At 46.2% G+C, this 21684-nt stretch overlaps 2 protein-coding genes and 20 non-coding genes across 23 annotated transcripts in view; 21 read left to right on the forward strand and 1 right to left on the reverse strand.

The window, feature by feature from the left end:
• The window catches only part of LOC101169839 (NLR family CARD domain-containing protein 3), a 1010604-nt gene that overhangs the window by 955768 nt on the left and 33152 nt on the right, over positions 1-21684 (forward strand). The gene's annotated exons all lie outside the window — the stretch shown is intronic.
• LOC105355408 (NACHT, LRR and PYD domains-containing protein 12-like) overlaps positions 1-21684 on the reverse strand; it is a 768227-nt gene that overhangs the window by 642013 nt on the left and 104530 nt on the right. The window lies entirely within an intron of this gene.
• On the forward strand, positions 829-992 carry LOC111946575. Its single transcript, XR_002872309.1, has one exon. It is a non-coding gene; the product is annotated as a U1 spliceosomal RNA (small nuclear RNA).
• On the forward strand, positions 1900-2063 carry LOC111946590. Its single transcript, XR_002872323.1, has one exon. It is a non-coding gene; the product is annotated as a U1 spliceosomal RNA (small nuclear RNA).
• Positions 2973-3136, forward strand: LOC111946596. The gene has a single exon (XR_002872328.1). It is a non-coding gene; the product is annotated as a U1 spliceosomal RNA (small nuclear RNA).
• LOC111946502 lies at positions 4046-4209 on the forward strand. The gene has a single exon (XR_002872240.1). It is a non-coding gene; the product is annotated as a U1 spliceosomal RNA (small nuclear RNA).
• On the forward strand, positions 5113-5276 carry LOC111946513. The gene has a single exon (XR_002872251.1). It is a non-coding gene; the product is annotated as a U1 spliceosomal RNA (small nuclear RNA).
• LOC111946524 lies at positions 6186-6349 on the forward strand. The gene has a single exon (XR_002872262.1). It is a non-coding gene; the product is annotated as a U1 spliceosomal RNA (small nuclear RNA).
• On the forward strand, positions 7259-7422 carry LOC111946535. The gene has a single exon (XR_002872273.1). It is a non-coding gene; the product is annotated as a U1 spliceosomal RNA (small nuclear RNA).
• LOC111946546 lies at positions 8332-8495 on the forward strand. Its single transcript, XR_002872284.1, has one exon. It is a non-coding gene; the product is annotated as a U1 spliceosomal RNA (small nuclear RNA).
• Positions 9404-9567, forward strand: LOC111946557. The gene has a single exon (XR_002872292.1). It is a non-coding gene; the product is annotated as a U1 spliceosomal RNA (small nuclear RNA).
• Positions 10477-10640, forward strand: LOC111946559. Its single transcript, XR_002872293.1, has one exon. It is a non-coding gene; the product is annotated as a U1 spliceosomal RNA (small nuclear RNA).
• On the forward strand, positions 11550-11713 carry LOC111946560. Its single transcript, XR_002872294.1, has one exon. It is a non-coding gene; the product is annotated as a U1 spliceosomal RNA (small nuclear RNA).
• On the forward strand, positions 12623-12786 carry LOC111946561. The gene has a single exon (XR_002872295.1). It is a non-coding gene; the product is annotated as a U1 spliceosomal RNA (small nuclear RNA).
• On the forward strand, positions 13696-13859 carry LOC111946562. Its single transcript, XR_002872296.1, has one exon. It is a non-coding gene; the product is annotated as a U1 spliceosomal RNA (small nuclear RNA).
• Positions 14769-14932, forward strand: LOC111946564. The gene has a single exon (XR_002872298.1). It is a non-coding gene; the product is annotated as a U1 spliceosomal RNA (small nuclear RNA).
• LOC111946565 lies at positions 15842-16005 on the forward strand. Its single transcript, XR_002872300.1, has one exon. It is a non-coding gene; the product is annotated as a U1 spliceosomal RNA (small nuclear RNA).
• LOC111946567 lies at positions 16909-17072 on the forward strand. The gene has a single exon (XR_002872301.1). It is a non-coding gene; the product is annotated as a U1 spliceosomal RNA (small nuclear RNA).
• LOC111946568 lies at positions 17982-18145 on the forward strand. Its single transcript, XR_002872302.1, has one exon. It is a non-coding gene; the product is annotated as a U1 spliceosomal RNA (small nuclear RNA).
• Positions 19049-19212, forward strand: LOC111946569. Its single transcript, XR_002872303.1, has one exon. It is a non-coding gene; the product is annotated as a U1 spliceosomal RNA (small nuclear RNA).
• LOC111946570 lies at positions 20122-20285 on the forward strand. The gene has a single exon (XR_002872304.1). It is a non-coding gene; the product is annotated as a U1 spliceosomal RNA (small nuclear RNA).
• On the forward strand, positions 21195-21358 carry LOC111946571. The gene has a single exon (XR_002872305.1). It is a non-coding gene; the product is annotated as a U1 spliceosomal RNA (small nuclear RNA).

Below are 21684 nucleotides of genomic sequence, written 5' to 3' on the forward strand. Positions count from 1 at the left end.
AGGTGTGATGCAACTAGTGCTTTCTCTCTCTCTATCCCTATCTATATCTATATATACGCGTTACATTTTGTTGGATCTTGGACAGGACCAGAGCCCGTCTATAGGCTACATTGGCTTGCATGCGTCTGACGTTAGCGTTAGTGTCCCTTCCTTACAAAGATGGCTGGCCAGGTGCAAAAGACATCAGCCGTTGGGTGTGGAAAACCACCACAAAATCCTCCCTTGCATTGGGGATGTGGGACAACGCAAAAGTCACATCTCTTTCCAAAGCAAGTTTGAGCTCAAGTAGGAAACAACAGCCAGAAAAGTGGCCTCTGAGCCAAGCAAAGGGGGCATGGAAACCACACCCTTAGAACATTCAATTTTGACTGAACTCAAGACGTCTTGTGTTGCACTGACAGGCAACTAACATCTTCTTATGGGATTCTGCCAAGCGTTTCATGACTGATTGAGCTGGCTCCACATAGATTTGCTTTTCAGCAGGAAGTTGAACACGTACTGCCTTTAGTAAGCTCCACAGCTGGAAGACAAGTTCTCAGCCTTCTGATGTCACTGGTGGGTGGGGATGGGGACCCACAAGCCAATGAATGTTTCTTTTAACAGGAAAAGAAACTGTAAAACAATTCTTTTTCCGGCCATAAAGCAGGGCTCACAGAAGTATGTCAACTTTACACAATATAACAAAACACAAGCAGTGTTTTAACATGGCAAAAAGTATTGGTCATGGGTCTGACTCGGGGATTAGGAAAATGCATGGGGCACTTGCTAAACCTACTGCCAGAGTCAAGGACTGGGGAAGCAGTCATCCTTGTTTGAACCCAAGAAGACATACTTACCTGGCAGGGGTGACACCATGATCAAGAAGGTGGTTTGCCCAAGGCGAGGCTCTGTCATTGCACCCTGACCGTGCTGACCCTTGTGAATTCCCCAAATGTGGGAATCTCAACTGCATAATTTGTGGTAGTGGGGGACTGCGTTCGCGCTCTCCCCTGTTTACAATGTAAAAGACAAAGATGTCTTAGAACAGTGAAAGCTTCATGTCCATCTTCGGAATGCAAAATGTGAGCAGTTTTAGGTGTGATGCAACTAGTGCTTTCTCTCTCTCTATCCCTATCTATCTATATATACGCGTTACATTTTGTTGGATCTTGGACAGGACCAGAGCCCGTCTATAGGCTACATTGGCTTGCATGCGTCTGACGTTAGCGTTAGTGTCCCTTCCTTACAAAGATGGCTGGCCAGGTGCAAAAGACATCAGCCGTTGGGTGTGGAAAACCACCACAAAATCCTCCCTTGCATTGGGGATGTGGGACAACGCAAAAGTCACATCTCTTTCCACAGCAAGTTTGAGCTCAAGTAGGAAACAACAGCCAGAAAAGTGGCCTCTGAGCCAAGCAAAGGGGGCATGGAAACCACACCCTTAGAACATTCAATTTTGACTGAACTCAAGACGTCTTGTGTTGCACTGACAGGCAACTAACATCTTCTTATGGGATTCTGCCAAGCGTTTCATGACTGATTGAGCTGGCTCCACATAGATTTGCTTTTCAGCAGGAAGTTGAACACGTACTGCCTTTAGTAAGCTCCACAGCTGGAAGACAAGTTCTCAGCCTTCTGATGTCACTGGTGGGTGGGGATGGGGACCCACAAGCCAATGAATGTTTCTTTTAACAGGAAAAGAAACTGTAAAACAATTCTTTTTCCGGCCATAAAGCAGGGCTCACAGAAGTATGTCAACTTTACACAATATAACAAAACACAAGCAGTGTTTTAACATGGCAAAAAGTATTGGTCATGGGTCTGACTCGGGGATTAGGAAAATGCATGGGGCACTTGCTAAACCTACTGCCAGAGTCAAGGACTGGGGAAGCAGTCATCCTTGTTTGAACCCAAGAAGACATACTTACCTGGCAGGGGTGACACCATGATCAAGAAGGTGGTTTGCCCAAGGCGAGGCTCTGTCATTGCACCCTGACCGTGCTGACCCTTGTGAATTCCCCAAATGTGGGAATCTCAACTGCATAATTTGTGGTAGTGGGGGACTGCGTTCGCGCTCTCCCCTGTTTACAATGTAAAAGACAAAGATGTCTTAGAACAGTGAAAGCTTCATGTCCATCTTCGGAATGCAAAATGTGAGCAGTTTTAGGTGTGATGCAACTAGTGCTTTCTCTCTCTCTATCCCTATCTATATCTATATATACGCGTTACATTTTGTTGGATCTTGGACAGGACCAGAGCCCGTCTATAGGCTACATTGGCTTGCATGCGTCTGACGTTAGCGTTAGTGTCCCTTCCTTACAAAGATGGCTGGCCAGGTGCAAAAGACATCAGCCGTTGGGTGTGGAAAACCACCACAAAATCCTCCCTTGCATTGGGGATGTGGGACAACGCAAAAGTCACATCTCTTTCCACAGCAAGTTTGAGCTCAAGTAGGAAACAACAGCCAGAAAAGTGGCCTCTGAGCCAAGCAAAGGGGGCATGGAAACCACACCCTTAGAACATTCAATTTTGACTGAACTCAAGACGTCTTGTGTTGCACTGACAGGCAACTAACATCTTCTTATGGGATTCTGCCAAGCGTTTCATGACTGATTGAGCTGGCTCCACATAGATTTGCTTTTCAGCAGGAAGTTGAACACGTACTGCCTTTAGTAAGCTCCACAGCTGGAAGACAAGTTCTCAGCCTTCTGATGTCACTGGTGGGTGGGGATGGGGACCCACAAGCCAATGAATGTTTCTTTTAACAGGAAAAGAAACTGTAAAACAATTCTTTTTCCGGCCATAAAGCAGGGCTCACAGAAGTATGTCAACTTTACACAATATAACAAAACACAAGCAGTGTTTTAACATGGCAAAAAGTATTGGTCATGGGTCTGACTCGGGGATTAGGAAAATGCATGGGGCACTTGCTAAACCTACTGCCAGAGTCAAGGACTGGGGAAGCAGTCATCCTTGTTTGAACCCAAGAAGACATACTTACCTGGCAGGGGTGACACCATGATCAAGAAGGTGGTTTGCCCAAGGCGAGGCTCTGTCATTGCACCCTGACCGTGCTGACCCTTGTGAATTCCCCAAATGTGGGAATCTCAACTGCATAATTTGTGGTAGTGGGGGACTGCGTTCGCGCTCTCCCCTGTTTACAATGTAAAAGACAAAGATGTCTTAGAACAGTGAAAGCTTCATGTCCATCTTCGGAATGCAAAATGTGAGCAGTTTTAGGTGTGATGCAACTAGTGCTTTCTCTCTCTCTATCCCTATCTATATCTATATATACGCGTTACATTTTGTTGGATCTTGGACAGGACCAGAGCCCGTCTATAGGCTACATTGGCTTGCATGCGTCTGACGTTAGCGTTAGTGTCCCTTCCTTACAAAGATGGCTGGCCAGGTGCAAAAGACATCAGCCGTTGGGTGTGGAAAACCACCACAAAATCCTCCCTTGCATTGGGGATGTGGGACAACGCAAAAGTCACATCTCTTTCCACAGCAAGTTTGAGCTCAAGTAGGAAACAACAGCCAGAAAAGTGGCCTCTGAGCCAAGCAAAGGGGGCATGGAAACCACACCCTTAGAACATTCAATTTTGACTGAACTCAAGACGTCTTGTGTTGCACTGACAGGCAACTAACATCTTCTTATGGGATTCTGCCAAGCGTTTCATGACTGATTGAGCTGGCTCCACATAGATTTGCTTTTCAGCAGGAAGTTGAACACGTACTGCCTTTAGTAAGCTCCACAGCTGGAAGACAAGTTCTCAGCCTTCTGATGTCACTGGTGGGTGGGGATGGGGACCCACAAGCCAATGAATGTTTCTTTTAACAGGAAAAGAAACTGTAAAACAATTCTTTTTCCGGCCATAAAGCAGGGCTCACAGAAGTATGTCAACTTTACACAATATAACAAAACACAAGCAGTGTTTTAACATGGCAAAAAGTATTGGTCATGGGTCTGACTCGGGGATTAGGAAAATGCATGGGGCACTTGCTAAACCTACTGCCAGAGTCAAGGACTGGGGAAGCAGTCATCCTTGTTTGAACCCAAGAAGACATACTTACCTGGCAGGGGTGACACCATGATCAAGAAGGTGGTTTGCCCAAGGCGAGGCTCTGTCATTGCACCCTGACCGTGCTGACCCTTGTGAATTCCCCAAATGTGGGAATCTCAACTGCATAATTTGTGGTAGTGGGGGACTGCGTTCGCGCTCTCCCCTGTTTACAATGTAAAAGACAAAGATGTCTTAGAACAGTGAAAGCTTCATGTCCATCTTCGGAATGCAAAATGTGAGCAGTTTTAGGTGTGATGCAACTAGTGCTTTCTCTCTCTCTATCCCTATCTATATATACGCGTTACATTTTGTTGGATCTTGGACAGGACCAGAGCCCGTCTATAGGCTACATTGGCTTGCATGCGTCTGACGTTAGCGTTAGTGTCCCTTCCTTACAAAGATGGCTGGCCAGGTGCAAAAGACATCAGCCGTTGGGTGTGGAAAACCACCACAAAATCCTCCCTTGCATTGGGGATGTGGGACAACGCAAAAGTCACATCTCTTTCCACAGCAAGTTTGAGCTCAAGTAGGAAACAACAGCCAGAAAAGTGGCCTCTGAGCCAAGCAAAGGGGGCATGGAAACCACACCCTTAGAACATTCAATTTTGACTGAACTCAAGACGTCTTGTGTTGCACTGACAGGCAACTAACATCTTCTTATGGGATTCTGCCAAGCGTTTCATGACTGATTGAGCTGGCTCCACATAGATTTGCTTTTCAGCAGGAAGTTGAACACGTACTGCCTTTAGTAAGCTCCACAGCTGGAAGACAAGTTCTCAGCCTTCTGATGTCACTGGTGGGTGGGGATGGGGACCCACAAGCCAATGAATGTTTCTTTTAACAGGAAAAGAAACTGTAAAACAATTCTTTTTCCGGCCATAAAGCAGGGCTCACAGAAGTATGTCAACTTTACACAATATAACAAAACACAAGCAGTGTTTTAACATGGCAAAAAGTATTGGTCATGGGTCTGACTCGGGGATTAGGAAAATGCATGGGGCACTTGCTAAACCTACTGCCAGAGTCAAGGACTGGGGAAGCAGTCATCCTTGTTTGAACCCAAGAAGACATACTTACCTGGCAGGGGTGACACCATGATCAAGAAGGTGGTTTGCCCAAGGCGAGGCTCTGTCATTGCACCCTGACCGTGCTGACCCTTGTGAATTCCCCAAATGTGGGAATCTCAACTGCATAATTTGTGGTAGTGGGGGACTGCGTTCGCGCTCTCCCCTGTTTACAATGTAAAAGACAAAGATGTCTTAGAACAGTGAAAGCTTCATGTCCATCTTCGGAATGCAAAATGTGAGCAGTTTTAGGTGTGATGCAACTAGTGCTTTCTCTCTCTCTATCCCTATCTATATCTATATATACGCGTTACATTTTGTTGGATCTTGGACAGGACCAGAGCCCGTCTATAGGCTACATTGGCTTGCATGCGTCTGACGTTAGCGTTAGTGTCCCTTCCTTACAAAGATGGCTGGCCAGGTGCAAAAGACATCAGCCGTTGGGTGTGGAAAACCACCACAAAATCCTCCCTTGCATTGGGGATGTGGGACAACGCAAAAGTCACATCTCTTTCCACAGCAAGTTTGAGCTCAAGTAGGAAACAACAGCCAGAAAAGTGGCCTCTGAGCCAAGCAAAGGGGGCATGGAAACCACACCCTTAGAACATTCAATTTTGACTGAACTCAAGACGTCTTGTGTTGCACTGACAGGCAACTAACATCTTCTTATGGGATTCTGCCAAGCGTTTCATGACTGATTGAGCTGGCTCCACATAGATTTGCTTTTCAGCAGGAAGTTGAACACGTACTGCCTTTAGTAAGCTCCACAGCTGGAAGACAAGTTCTCAGCCTTCTGATGTCACTGGTGGGTGGGGATGGGGACCCACAAGCCAATGAATGTTTCTTTTAACAGGAAAAGAAACTGTAAAACAATTCTTTTTCCGGCCATAAAGCAGGGCTCACAGAAGTATGTCAACTTTACACAATATAACAAAACACAAGCAGTGTTTTAACATGGCAAAAAGTATTGGTCATGGGTCTGACTCGGGGATTAGGAAAATGCATGGGGCACTTGCTAAACCTACTGCCAGAGTCAAGGACTGGGGAAGCAGTCATCCTTGTTTGAACCCAAGAAGACATACTTACCTGGCAGGGGTGACACCATGATCAAGAAGGTGGTTTGCCCAAGGCGAGGCTCTGTCATTGCACCCTGACCGTGCTGACCCTTGTGAATTCCCCAAATGTGGGAATCTCAACTGCATAATTTGTGGTAGTGGGGGACTGCGTTCGCGCTCTCCCCTGTTTACAATGTAAAAGACAAAGATGTCTTAGAACAGTGAAAGCTTCATGTCCATCTTCGGAATGCAAAATGTGAGCAGTTTTAGGTGTGATGCAACTAGTGCTTTCTCTCTCTCTATCCCTATCTATATCTATATATACGCGTTACATTTTGTTGGATCTTGGACAGGACCAGAGCCCGTCTATAGGCTACATTGGCTTGCATGCGTCTGACGTTAGCGTTAGTGTCCCTTCCTTACAAAGATGGCTGGCCAGGTGCAAAAGACATCAGCCGTTGGGTGTGGAAAACCACCACAAAATCCTCCCTTGCATTGGGGATGTGGGACAACGCAAAAGTCACATCTCTTTCCACAGCAAGTTTGAGCTCAAGTAGGAAACAACAGCCAGAAAAGTGGCCTCTGAGCCAAGCAAAGGGGGCATGGAAACCACACCCTTAGAACATTCAATTTTGACTGAACTCAAGACGTCTTGTGTTGCACTGACAGGCAACTAACATCTTCTTATGGGATTCTGCCAAGCGTTTCATGACTGATTGAGCTGGCTCCACATAGATTTGCTTTTCAGCAGGAAGTTGAACACGTACTGCCTTTAGTAAGCTCCACAGCTGGAAGACAAGTTCTCAGCCTTCTGATGTCACTGGTGGGTGGGGATGGGGACCCACAAGCCAATGAATGTTTCTTTTAACAGGAAAAGAAACTGTAAAACAATTCTTTTTCCGGCCATAAAGCAGGGCTCACAGAAGTATGTCAACTTTACACAATATAACAAAACACAAGCAGTGTTTTAACATGGCAAAAAGTATTGGTCATGGGTCTGACTCGGGGATTAGGAAAATGCATGGGGCACTTGCTAAACCTACTGCCAGAGTCAAGGACTGGGGAAGCAGTCATCCTTGTTTGAACCCAAGAAGACATACTTACCTGGCAGGGGTGACACCATGATCAAGAAGGTGGTTTGCCCAAGGCGAGGCTCTGTCATTGCACCCTGACCGTGCTGACCCTTGTGAATTCCCCAAATGTGGGAATCTCAACTGCATAATTTGTGGTAGTGGGGGACTGCGTTCGCGCTCTCCCCTGTTTACAATGTAAAAGACAAAGATGTCTTAGAACAGTGAAAGCTTCATGTCCATCTTCGGAATGCAAAATGTGAGCAGTTTTAGGTGTGATGCAACTAGTGCTTTCTCTCTCTCTATCCCTATCTATATCTATATATACGCGTTACATTTTGTTGGATCTTGGACAGGACCAGAGCCCGTCTATAGGCTACATTGGCTTGCATGCGTCTGACGTTAGCGTTAGTGTCCCTTCCTTACAAAGATGGCTGGCCAGGTGCAAAAGACATCAGCCGTTGGGTGTGGAAAACCACCACAAAATCCTCCCTTGCATTGGGGATGTGGGACAACGCAAAAGTCACATCTCTTTCCACAGCAAGTTTGAGCTCAAGTAGGAAACAACAGCCAGAAAAGTGGCCTCTGAGCCAAGCAAAGGGGGCATGGAAACCACACCCTTAGAACATTCAATTTTGACTGAACTCAAGACGTCTTGTGTTGCACTGACAGGCAACTAACATCTTCTTATGGGATTCTGCCAAGCGTTTCATGACTGATTGAGCTGGCTCCACATAGATTTGCTTTTCAGCAGGAAGTTGAACACGTACTGCCTTTAGTAAGCTCCACAGCTGGAAGACAAGTTCTCAGCCTTCTGATGTCACTGGTGGGTGGGGATGGGGACCCACAAGCCAATGAATGTTTCTTTTAACAGGAAAAGAAACTGTAAAACAATTCTTTTTCCGGCCATAAAGCAGGGCTCACAGAAGTATGTCAACTTTACACAATATAACAAAACACAAGCAGTGTTTTAACATGGCAAAAAGTATTGGTCATGGGTCTGACTCGGGGATTAGGAAAATGCATGGGGCACTTGCTAAACCTACTGCCAGAGTCAAGGACTGGGGAAGCAGTCATCCTTGTTTGAACCCAAGAAGACATACTTACCTGGCAGGGGTGACACCATGATCAAGAAGGTGGTTTGCCCAAGGCGAGGCTCTGTCATTGCACCCTGACCGTGCTGACCCTTGTGAATTCCCCAAATGTGGGAATCTCAACTGCATAATTTGTGGTAGTGGGGGACTGCGTTCGCGCTCTCCCCTGTTTACAATGTAAAAGACAAAGATGTCTTAGAACAGTGAAAGCTTCATGTCCATCTTCGGAATGCAAAATGTGAGCAGTTTTAGGTGTGATGCAACTAGTGCTTTCTCTCTCTCTATCCCTATCTATATCTATATATACGCGTTACATTTTGTTGGATCTTGGACAGGACCAGAGCCCGTCTATAGGCTACATTGGCTTGCATGCGTCTGACGTTAGCGTTAGTGTCCCTTCCTTACAAAGATGGCTGGCCAGGTGCAAAAGACATCAGCCGTTGGGTGTGGAAAACCACCACAAAATCCTCCCTTGCATTGGGGATGTGGGACAACGCAAAAGTCACATCTCTTTCCAAGCAAGTTTGAGCTCAAGTAGGAAACAACAGCCAGAAAAGTGGCCTCTGAGCCAAGCAAAGGGGGCATGGAAACCACACCCTTAGAACATTCAATTTTGACTGAACTCAAGACGTCTTGTGTTGCACTGACAGGCAACTAACATCTTCTTATGGGATTCTGCCAAGCGTTTCATGACTGATTGAGCTGGCTCCACATAGATTTGCTTTTCAGCAGGAAGTTGAACACGTACTGCCTTTAGTAAGCTCCACAGCTGGAAGACAAGTTCTCAGCCTTCTGATGTCACTGGTGGGTGGGGATGGGGACCCACAAGCCAATGAATGTTTCTTTTAACAGGAAAAGAAACTGTAAAACAATTCTTTTTCCGGCCATAAAGCAGGGCTCACAGAAGTATGTCAACTTTACACAATATAACAAAACACAAGCAGTGTTTTAACATGGCAAAAAGTATTGGTCATGGGTCTGACTCGGGGATTAGGAAAATGCATGGGGCACTTGCTAAACCTACTGCCAGAGTCAAGGACTGGGGAAGCAGTCATCCTTGTTTGAACCCAAGAAGACATACTTACCTGGCAGGGGTGACACCATGATCAAGAAGGTGGTTTGCCCAAGGCGAGGCTCTGTCATTGCACCCTGACCGTGCTGACCCTTGTGAATTCCCCAAATGTGGGAATCTCAACTGCATAATTTGTGGTAGTGGGGGACTGCGTTCGCGCTCTCCCCTGTTTACAATGTAAAAGACAAAGATGTCTTAGAACAGTGAAAGCTTCATGTCCATCTTCGGAATGCAAAATGTGAGCAGTTTTAGGTGTGATGCAACTAGTGCTTTCTCTCTCTCTATCCCTATCTATATCTATATATACGCGTTACATTTTGTTGGATCTTGGACAGGACCAGAGCCCGTCTATAGGCTACATTGGCTTGCATGCGTCTGACGTTAGCGTTAGTGTCCCTTCCTTACAAAGATGGCTGGCCAGGTGCAAAAGACATCAGCCGTTGGGTGTGGAAAACCACCACAAAATCCTCCCTTGCATTGGGGATGTGGGACAACGCAAAAGTCACATCTCTTTCCAAAGCAAGTTTGAGCTCAAGTAGGAAACAACAGCCAGAAAAGTGGCCTCTGAGCCAAGCAAAGGGGGCATGGAAACCACACCCTTAGAACATTCAATTTTGACTGAACTCAAGACGTCTTGTGTTGCACTGACAGGCAACTAACATCTTCTTATGGGATTCTGCCAAGCGTTTCATGACTGATTGAGCTGGCTCCACATAGATTTGCTTTTCAGCAGGAAGTTGAACACGTACTGCCTTTAGTAAGCTCCACAGCTGGAAGACAAGTTCTCAGCCTTCTGATGTCACTGGTGGGTGGGGATGGGGACCCACAAGCCAATGAATGTTTCTTTTAACAGGAAAAGAAACTGTAAAACAATTCTTTTTCCGGCCATAAAGCAGGGCTCACAGAAGTATGTCAACTTTACACAATATAACAAAACACAAGCAGTGTTTTAACATGGCAAAAAGTATTGGTCATGGGTCTGACTCGGGGATTAGGAAAATGCATGGGGCACTTGCTAAACCTACTGCCAGAGTCAAGGACTGGGGAAGCAGTCATCCTTGTTTGAACCCAAGAAGACATACTTACCTGGCAGGGGTGACACCATGATCAAGAAGGTGGTTTGCCCAAGGCGAGGCTCTGTCATTGCACCCTGACCGTGCTGACCCTTGTGAATTCCCCAAATGTGGGAATCTCAACTGCATAATTTGTGGTAGTGGGGGACTGCGTTCGCGCTCTCCCCTGTTTACAATGTAAAAGACAAAGATGTCTTAGAACAGTGAAAGCTTCATGTCCATCTTCGGAATGCAAAATGTGAGCAGTTTTAGGTGTGATGCAACTAGTGCTTTCTCTCTCTCTATCCCTATCTATATCTATATATACGCGTTACATTTTGTTGGATCTTGGACAGGACCAGAGCCCGTCTATAGGCTACATTGGCTTGCATGCGTCTGACGTTAGCGTTAGTGTCCCTTCCTTACAAAGATGGCTGGCCAGGTGCAAAAGACATCAGCCGTTGGGTGTGGAAAACCACCACAAAATCCTCCCTTGCATTGGGGATGTGGGACAACGCAAAAGTCACATCTCTTTCCACAGCAAGTTTGAGCTCAAGTAGGAAACAACAGCCAGAAAAGTGGCCTCTGAGCCAAGCAAAGGGGGCATGGAAACCACACCCTTAGAACATTCAATTTTGACTGAACTCAAGACGTCTTGTGTTGCACTGACAGGCAACTAACATCTTCTTATGGGATTCTGCCAAGCGTTTCATGACTGATTGAGCTGGCTCCACATAGATTTGCTTTTCAGCAGGAAGTTGAACACGTACTGCCTTTAGTAAGCTCCACAGCTGGAAGACAAGTTCTCAGCCTTCTGATGTCACTGGTGGGTGGGGATGGGGACCCACAAGCCAATGAATGTTTCTTTTAACAGGAAAAGAAACTGTAAAACAATTCTTTTTCCGGCCATAAAGCAGGGCTCACAGAAGTATGTCAACTTTACACAATATAACAAAACACAAGCAGTGTTTTAACATGGCAAAAAGTATTGGTCATGGGTCTGACTCGGGGATTAGGAAAATGCATGGGGCACTTGCTAAACCTACTGCCAGAGTCAAGGACTGGGGAAGCAGTCATCCTTGTTTGAACCCAAGAAGACATACTTACCTGGCAGGGGTGACACCATGATCAAGAAGGTGGTTTGCCCAAGGCGAGGCTCTGTCATTGCACCCTGACCGTGCTGACCCTTGTGAATTCCCCAAATGTGGGAATCTCAACTGCATAATTTGTGGTAGTGGGGGACTGCGTTCGCGCTCTCCCCTGTTTACAATGTAAAAGACAAAGATGTCTTAGAACAGTGAAAGCTTCATGTCCATCTTCGGAATGCAAAATGTGAGCAGTTTTAGGTGTGATGCAACTAGTGCTTTCTCTCTCTCTATCCCTATCTATATCTATATATACGCGTTACATTTTGTTGGATCTTGGACAGGACCAGAGCCCGTCTATAGGCTACATTGGCTTGCATGCGTCTGACGTTAGCGTTAGTGTCCCTTCCTTACAAAGATGGCTGGCCAGGTGCAAAAGACATCAGCCGTTGGGTGTGGAAAACCACCACAAAATCCTCCCTTGCATTGGGGATGTGGGACAACGCAAAAGTCACATCTCTTTCCACAGCAAGTTTGAGCTCAAGTAGGAAACAACAGCCAGAAAAGTGGCCTCTGAGCCAAGCAAAGGGGGCATGGAAACCACACCCTTAGAACATTCAATTTTGACTGAACTCAAGACGTCTTGTGTTGCACTGACAGGCAACTAACATCTTCTTATGGGATTCTGCCAAGCGTTTCATGACTGATTGAGCTGGCTCCACATAGATTTGCTTTTCAGCAGGAAGTTGAACACGTACTGCCTTTAGTAAGCTCCACAGCTGGAAGACAAGTTCTCAGCCTTCTGATGTCACTGGTGGGTGGGGATGGGGACCCACAAGCCAATGAATGTTTCTTTTAACAGGAAAAGAAACTGTAAAACAATTCTTTTTCCGGCCATAAAGCAGGGCTCACAGAAGTATGTCAACTTTACACAATATAACAAAACACAAGCAGTGTTTTAACATGGCAAAAAGTATTGGTCATGGGTCTGACTCGGGGATTAGGAAAATGCATGGGGCACTTGCTAAACCTACTGCCAGAGTCAAGGACTGGGGAAGCAGTCATCCTTGTTTGAACCCAAGAAGACATACTTACCTGGCAGGGGTGACACCATGATCAAGAAGGTGGTTTGCCCAAGGCGAGGCTCTGTCATTGCACCCTGACCGTGCTGACCCTTGTGAATTCCCCAAATGTGGGAATCTCAACTGCATAATTTGTGGTAGTGGGGGACTGCGTTCGCGCTCTCCCCTGTTTACAATGTAAAAGACAAAGATGTCTTAGAACAGTGAAAGCTTCATGTCCATCTTCGGAATGCAAAATGTGAGCAGTTTTAGGTGTGATGCAACTAGTGCTTTCTCTCTCTCTATCCCTATCTATATCTATATATACGCGTTACATTTTGTTGGATCTTGGACAGGACCAGAGCCCGTCTATAGGCTACATTGGCTTGCATGCGTCTGACGTTAGCGTTAGTGTCCCTTCCTTACAAAGATGGCTGGCCAGGTGCAAAAGACATCAGCCGTTGGGTGTGGAAAACCACCACAAAATCCTCCCTTGCATTGGGGATGTGGGACAACGCAAAAGTCACATCTCTTTCCACAGCAAGTTTGAGCTCAAGTAGGAAACAACAGCCAGAAAAGTGGCCTCTGAGCCAAGCAAAGGGGGCATGGAAACCACACCCTTAGAACATTCAATTTTGACTGAACTCAAGACGTCTTGTGTTGCACTGACAGGCAACTAACATCTTCTTATGGGATTCTGCCAAGCGTTTCATGACTGATTGAGCTGGCTCCACATAGATTTGCTTTTCAGCAGGAAGTTGAACACGTACTGCCTTTAGTAAGCTCCACAGCTGGAAGACAAGTTCTCAGCCTTCTGATGTCACTGGTGGGTGGGGATGGGGACCCACAAGCCAATGAATGTTTCTTTTAACAGGAAAAGAAACTGTAAAACAATTCTTTTTCCGGCCATAAAGCAGGGCTCACAGAAGTATGTCAACTTTACACAATATAACAAAACACAAGCAGTGTTTTAACATGGCAAAAAGTATTGGTCATGGGTCTGACTCGGGGATTAGGAAAATGCATGGGGCACTTGCTAAACCTACTGCCAGAGTCAAGGACTGGGGAAGCAGTCATCCTTGTTTGAACCCAAGAAGACATACTTACCTGGCAGGGGTGACACCATGATCAAGAAGGTGGTTTGCCCAAGGCGAGGCTCTGTCATTGCACCCTGACCGTGCTGACCCTTGTGAATTCCCCAAATGTGGGAATCTCAACTGCATAATTTGTGGTAGTGGGGGACTGCGTTCGCGCTCTCCCCTGTTTACAATGTAAAAGACAAAGATGTCTTAGAACAGTGAAAGCTTCATGTCCATCTTCGGAATGCAAAATGTGAGCAGTTTTAGGTGTGATGCAACTAGTGCTTTCTCTCTCTCTATCCCTATCTATATCTATATATACGCGTTACATTTTGTTGGATCTTGGACAGGACCAGAGCCCGTCTATAGGCTACATTGGCTTGCATGCGTCTGACGTTAGCGTTAGTGTCCCTTCCTTACAAAGATGGCTGGCCAGGTGCAAAAGACATCAGCCGTTGGGTGTGGAAAACCACCACAAAATCCTCCCTTGCATTGGGGATGTGGGACAACGCAAAAGTCACATCTCTTTCCACAGCAAGTTTGAGCTCAAGTAGGAAACAACAGCCAGAAAAGTGGCCTCTGAGCCAAGCAAAGGGGGCATGGAAACCACACCCTTAGAACATTCAATTTTGACTGAACTCAAGACGTCTTGTGTTGCACTGACAGGCAACTAACATCTTCTTATGGGATTCTGCCAAGCGTTTCATGACTGATTGAGCTGGCTCCACATAGATTTGCTTTTCAGCAGGAAGTTGAACACGTACTGCCTTTAGTAAGCTCCACAGCTGGAAGACAAGTTCTCAGCCTTCTGATGTCACTGGTGGGTGGGGATGGGGACCCACAAGCCAATGAATGTTTCTTTTAACAGGAAAAGAAACTGTAAAACAATTCTTTTTCCGGCCATAAAGCAGGGCTCACAGAAGTATGTCAACTTTACACAATATAACAAAACACAAGCAGTGTTTTAACATGGCAAAAAGTATTGGTCATGGGTCTGACTCGGGGATTAGGAAAATGCATGGGGCACTTGCTAAACCTACTGCCAGAGTCAAGGACTGGGGAAGCAGTCATCCTTGTTTGAACCCAAGAAGACATACTTACCTGGCAGGGGTGACACCATGATCAAGAAGGTGGTTTGCCCAAGGCGAGGCTCTGTCATTGCACCCTGACCGTGCTGACCCTTGTGAATTCCCCAAATGTGGGAATCTCAACTGCATAATTTGTGGTAGTGGGGGACTGCGTTCGCGCTCTCCCCTGTTTACAATGTAAAAGACAAAGATGTCTTAGAACAGTGAAAGCTTCATGTCCATCTTCGGAATGCAAAATGTGAGCAGTTTTAGGTGTGATGCAACTAGTGCTTTCTCTCTCTCTATCCCTATCTATATCTATATATACGCGTTACATTTTGTTGGATCTTGGACAGGACCAGAGCCCGTCTATAGGCTACATTGGCTTGCATGCGTCTGACGTTAGCGTTAGTGTCCCTTCCTTACAAAGATGGCTGGCCAGGTGCAAAAGACATCAGCCGTTGGGTGTGGAAAACCACCACAAAATCCTCCCTTGCATTGGGGATGTGGGACAACGCAAAAGTCACATCTCTTTCCACAGCAAGTTTGAGCTCAAGTAGGAAACAACAGCCAGAAAAGTGGCCTCTGAGCCAAGCAAAGGGGGCATGGAAACCACACCCTTAGAACATTCAATTTTGACTGAACTCAAGACGTCTTGTGTTGCACTGACAGGCAACTAACATCTTCTTATGGGATTCTGCCAAGCGTTTCATGACTGATTGAGCTGGCTCCACATAGATTTGCTTTTCAGCAGGAAGTTGAACACGTACTGCCTTTAGTAAGCTCCACAGCTGGAAGACAAGTTCTCAGCCTTCTGATGTCACTGGTGGGTGGGGATGGGGACCCACAAGCCAATGAATGTTTCTTTTAACAGGAAAAGAAACTGTAAAACAATTCTTTTTCCGGCCATAAAGCAGGGCTCACAGAAGTATGTCAACTTTACACAATATAACAAAACACAAGCAGTGTTTTAACATGGCAAAAAGTATTGGTCATGGGTCTGACTCGGGGATTAGGAAAATGCATGGGGCACTTGCTAAACCTACTGCCAGAGTCAAGGACTGGGGAAGCAGTCATCCTTGTTTGAACCCAAGAAGACATACTTACCTGGCAGGGGTGACACCATGATCAAGAAGGTGGTTTGCCCAAGGCGAGGCTCTGTCATTGCACCCTGACCGTGCTGACCCTTGTGAATTCCCCAAATGTGGGAATCTCAACTGCATAATTTGTGGTAGTGGGGGACTGCGTTCGCGCTCTCCCCTGTTTACAATGTAAAAGACAAAGATGTCTTAGAACAGTGAAAGCTTCATGTCCATCTTCGGAATGCAAAATGTGAGCAGTTTTAGGTGTGATGCAACTAGTGCTTTCTCTCTCTCTATCCCTATCTATATATACGCGTTACATTTTGTTGGATCTTGGACAGGACCAGAGCCCGTCTATAGGCTACATTGGCTTGCATGCGTCTGACGTTAGCGTTAGTGTCCCTTCCTTACAAAGATGGCTGGCCAGGTGCAAAAGACATCAGCCGTTGGGTGTGGAAAACCACCACAAAATCCTCCCTTGCATTGGGGATGTGGGACAACGCAAAAGTCACATCTCTTTCCACAGCAAGTTTGAGCTCAAGTAGGAAACAACAGCCAGAAAAGTGGCCTCTGAGCCAAGCAAAGGGGGCATGGAAACCACACCCTTAGAACATTCAATTTTGACTGAACTCAAGACGTCTTGTGTTGCACTGACAGGCAACTAACATCTTCTTATGGGATTCTGCCAAGCGTTTCATGACTGATTGAGCTGGCTCCACATAGATTTGCTTTTCAGCAGGAAGTTGAACACGTACTGCCTTTAGTAAGCTCCACAGCTGGAAGACAAGTTCTCAGCCTTCTGATGTCACTGGTGGGTGGGGATGGGGACCCACAAGCCAATGAATGTTTCTTTTAACAGGAAAAGAAACTGTAAAACAATTCTTTTTCCGGCCATAAAGCAGGGCTCACAGAAGTATGTCAACTTTACACAATATAACAAAACACAAGCAGTGTTTTAACATGGCAAAAAGTATTGGTCATGGGTCTGACTCGGGGATTAGGAAAATGCATGGGGCACTTGCTAAACCTACTGCCAGAGTCAAGGACTGGGGAAGCAGTCATCCTTGTTTGAACCCAAGAAGACATACTTACCTGGCAGGGGTGACACCATGATCAAGAAGGTGGTTTGCCCAAGGCGAGGCTCTGTCATTGCACCCTGACCGTGCTGACCCTTGTGAATTCCCCAAATGTGGGAATCTCAACTGCATAATTTGTGGTAGTGGGGGACTGCGTTCGCGCTCTCCCCTGTTTACAATGTAAAAGACAAAGATGTCTTAGAACAGTGAAAGCTTCATGTCCATCTTCGGAATGCAAAATGTGAGCAGTTTTAGGTGTGATGCAACTAGTGCTTTCTCTCTCTCTATCCCTATCTATATCTATATATACGCGTTACATTTTGTTGGATCTTGGACAGGACCAGAGCCCGTCTATAGGCTACATTGGCTTGCATGCGTCTGACGTTAGCGTTAGTGTCCCTTCCTTACAAAGATGGCTGGCCAGGTGCAAAAGACATCAGCCGTTGGGTGTGGAAAACCACCACAAAATCCTCCCTTGCATTGGGGATGTGGGACAACGCAAAAGTCACATCTCTTTCCACAGCAAGTTTGAGCTCAAGTAGGAAACAACAGCCAGAAAAGTGGCCTCTGAGCCAAGCAAAGGGGGCATGGAAACCACACCCTTAGAACATTCAATTTTGACTGAACTCAAGACGTCTTGTGTTGCACTGACAGGCAACTAACATCTTCTTATGGGATTCTGCCAAGCGTTTCATGACTGATTGAGCTGGCTCCACATAGATTTGCTTTTCAGCAGGAAGTTGAACACGTACTGCCTTTAGTAAGCTCCACAGCTGGAAGACAAGTTCTCAGCCTTCTGATGTCACTGGTGGGTGGGGATGGGGACCCACAAGCCAATGAATGTTTCTTTTAACAGGAAAAGAAACTGTAAAACAATTCTTTTTCCGGCCATAAAGCAGGGCTCACAGAAGTATGTCAACTTTACACAATATAACAAAACACAAGCAGTGTTTTAACATGGCAAAAAGTATTGGTCATGGGTCTGACTCGGGGATTAGGAAAATGCATGGGGCACTTGCTAAACCTACTGCCAGAGTCAAGGACTGGGGAAGCAGTCATCCTTGTTTGAACCCAAGAAGACATACTTACCTGGCAGGGGTGACACCATGATCAAGAAGGTGGTTTGCCCAAGGCGAGGCTCTGTCATTGCACCCTGACCGTGCTGACCCTTGTGAATTCCCCAAATGTGGGAATCTCAACTGCATAATTTGTGGTAGTGGGGGACTGCGTTCGCGCTCTCCCCTGTTTACAATGTAAAAGACAAAGATGTCTTAGAACAGTGAAAGCTTCATGTCCATCTTCGGAATGCAAAATGTGAGCAGTTTTAGGTGTGATGCAACTAGTGCTTTCTCTCTCTCTATCCCTATCTATATATACGCGTTACATTTTGTTGGATCTTGGACAGGACCAGAGCCCGTCTATAGGCTACATTGGCTTGCATGCGTCTGACGTTAGCGTTAGTGTCCCTTCCTTACAAAGATGGCTGGCCAGGTGCAAAAGACATCAGCCGTTGGGTGTGGAAAACCACCACAAAATCCTCCCTTGCATTGGGGATGTGGGACAACGCAAAAGTCACATCTCTTTCCACAGCAAGTTTGAGCTCAAGTAGGAAACAACAGCCAGAAAAGTGGCCTCTGAGCCAAGCAAAGGGGGCATGGAAACCACACCCTTAGAACATTCAATTTTGACTGAACTCAAGACGTCTTGTGTTGCACTGACAGGCAACTAACATCTTCTTATGGGATTCTGCCAAGCGTTTCATGACTGATTGAGCTGGCTCCACATAGATTTGCTTTTCAGCAGGAAGTTGAACACGTACTGCCTTTAGTAAGCTCCACAGCTGGAAGACAAGTTCTCAGCCTTCTGATGTCACTGGTGGGTGGGGATGGGGACCCACAAGCCAATGAATGTTTCTTTTAACAGGAAAAGAAACTGTAAAACAATTCTTTTTCCGGCCATAAAGCAGGGCTCACAGAAGTATGTCAACTTTACACAATATAACAAAACACAAGCAGTGTTTTAACATGGCAAAAAGTATTGGTCATGGGTCTGACTCGGGGATTAGGAAAATGCATGGGGCACTTGCTAAACCTACTGCCAGAGTCAAGGACTGGGGAAGCAGTCATCCTTGTTTGAACCCAAGAAGACATACTTACCTGGCAGGGGTGACACCATGATCAAGAAGGTGGTTTGCCCAAGGCGAGGCTCTGTCATTGCACCCTGACCGTGCTGACCCTTGTGAATTCCCCAAATGTGGGAATCTCAACTGCATAATTTGTGGTAGTGGGGGACTGCGTTCGCGCTCTCCCCTGTTTACAATGTAAAAGACAAAGATGTCTTAGAACAGTGAAAGCTTCATGTCCATCTTCGGAATGCAAAATGTGAGCAGTTTTAGGTGTGATGCAACTAGTGCTTTCTCTCTCTCTATCCCTATCTATATCTATATATACGCGTTACATTTTGTTGGATCTTGGACAGGACCAGAGCCCGTCTATAGGCTACATTGGCTTGCATGCGTCTGACGTTAGCGTTAGTGTCCCTTCCTTACAAAGATGGCTGGCCAGGTGCAAAAGACATCAGCCGTTGGGTGTGGAAAACCACCACAAAATCCTCCCTTGCATTGGGGATGTGGGACAACGCAAAAGTCACATCTCTTTCCACAGCAAGTTTGAGCTCAAGTAGGAAACAACAGCCAGAAAAGTGGCCTCTGAGCCAAGCAAAGGGGGCATGGAAACCACACCCTTAGAACATTCAATTTTGACTGAACTCAAGACGTCTTGTGTTGCACTGACAGGCAACTAACATCTTCTTATGGGATTCTGCCAAGCGTTTCATGACTGATTGAGCTGGCTCCACATAGATTTGCTTTTCAGCAGGAAGTTGAACACGTACTGCCTTTAGTAAGCTCCACAGCTGGAAGACAAGTTCTCAGCCTTCTGATGTCACTGGTGGGTGGGGATGGGGACCCACAAGCCAATGAATGTTTCTTTTAACAGGAAAAGAAACTGTAAAACAATTCTTTTTCCGGCCATAAAGCAGGGCTCACAGAAGTATGTCAACTTTACACAATATAACAAAACACAAGCAGTGTTTTAACATGGCAAAAAGTATTGGTCATGGGTCTGACTCGGGGATTAGGAAAATGCATGGGGCACTTGCTAAACCTACTGCCAGAGTCAAGGACTGGGGAAGCAGTCATCCTTGTTTGAACCCAAGAAGACATACTTACCTGGCAGGGGTGACACCATGATCAAGAAGGTGGTTTGCCCAAGGCGAGGCTCTGTCATTGCACCCTGACCGTGCTGACCCTTGTGAATTCCCCAAATGTGGGAATCTCAACTGCATAATTTGTGGTAGTGGGGGACTGCGTTCGCGCTCTCCCCTGTTTACAATGTAAAAGACAAAGATGTCTTAGAACAGTGAAAGCTTCATGTCCATCTTCGGAATGCAAAATGTGAGCAGTTTTAGGTGTGATGCAACTAGTGCTTTCTCTCTCTCTATCCCTATCTATATCTATATATACGCGTTACATTTTGTTGGATCTTGGACAGGACCAGAGCCCGTCTATAGGCTACATTGGCTTGCATGCGTCTGACGTTAGCGTTAGTGTCCCTTCCTTACAAAGATGGCTGGCCAGGTGCAAAAGACATCAGCCGTTGGGTGTGGAAAACCACCACAAAATCCTCCCTTGCATTGGGGATGTGGGACAACGCAAAAGTCACATCTCTTTCCACAGCAAGTTTGAGCTCAAGTAGGAAACAACAGCCAGAAAAGTGGCCTCTGAGCCAAGCAAAGGGGGCATGGAAACCACACCCTTAGAACATTCAATTTTGACTGAACTCAAGACGTCTTGTGTTGCACTGACAGGCAACTAACATCTTCTTATGGGATTCTGCCAAGCGTTTCATGACTGATTGAGCTGGCTCCACATAGATTTGCTTTTCAGCAGGAAGTTGAACACGTACTGCCTTTAGTAAGCTCCACAGCTGGAAGACAAGTTCTCAGCCTTCTGATGTCACTGGTGGGTGGGGATGGGGACCCACAAGCCAATGAATGTTTCTTTTAACAGGAAAAGAAACTGTAAAACAATTCTTTTTCCGGCCATAAAGCAGGGCTCACAGAAGTATGTCAACTTTACACAATATAACAAAACACAAGCAGTGTTTTAACATGGCAAAAAGTATTGGTCATGGGTCTGACTCGGGGATTAGGAAAATGCATGGGGCACTTGCTAAACCTACTGCCAGAGTCAAGGACTGGGGAAGCAGTCATCCTTGTTTGAACCCAAGAAGACATACTTACCTGGCAGGGGTGACACCATGATCAAGAAGGTGGTTTGCCCAAGGCGAGGCTCTGTCATTGCACCCTGACCGTGCTGACCCTTGTGAATTCCCCAAATGTGGGAATCTCAACTGCATAATTTGTGGTAGTGGGGGACTGCGTTCGCGCTCTCCCCTGTTTACAATGTAAAAGACAAAGATGTCTTAGAACAGTGAAAGCTTCATGTCCATCTTCGGAATGCAAAATGTGAGCAGTTTTAGGTGTGATGCAACTAGTGCTTTCTCTCTCTCTATCCCTATCTATATATACGCGTTACATTTTGTTGGATCTTGGACAGGACCAGAGCCCGTCTATAGGCTACATTGGCTTGCATGCGTCTGACGTTAGCGTTAGTGTCCCTTCCTTACAAAGATGGCTGGCCAGGTGCAAAAGACATCAGCCGTTGGGTGTGGAAAACCACCACAAAATCCTCCCTTGCATTGGGGATGTGGGACAACGCAAAA

The sequence above is a fragment of the Oryzias latipes genome, chromosome 2 (genome assembly GCF_002234675.1).
Source record: "Oryzias latipes chromosome 2, ASM223467v1".
Taxonomy (NCBI): domain Eukaryota; kingdom Metazoa; phylum Chordata; class Actinopteri; order Beloniformes; family Adrianichthyidae; genus Oryzias; species Oryzias latipes.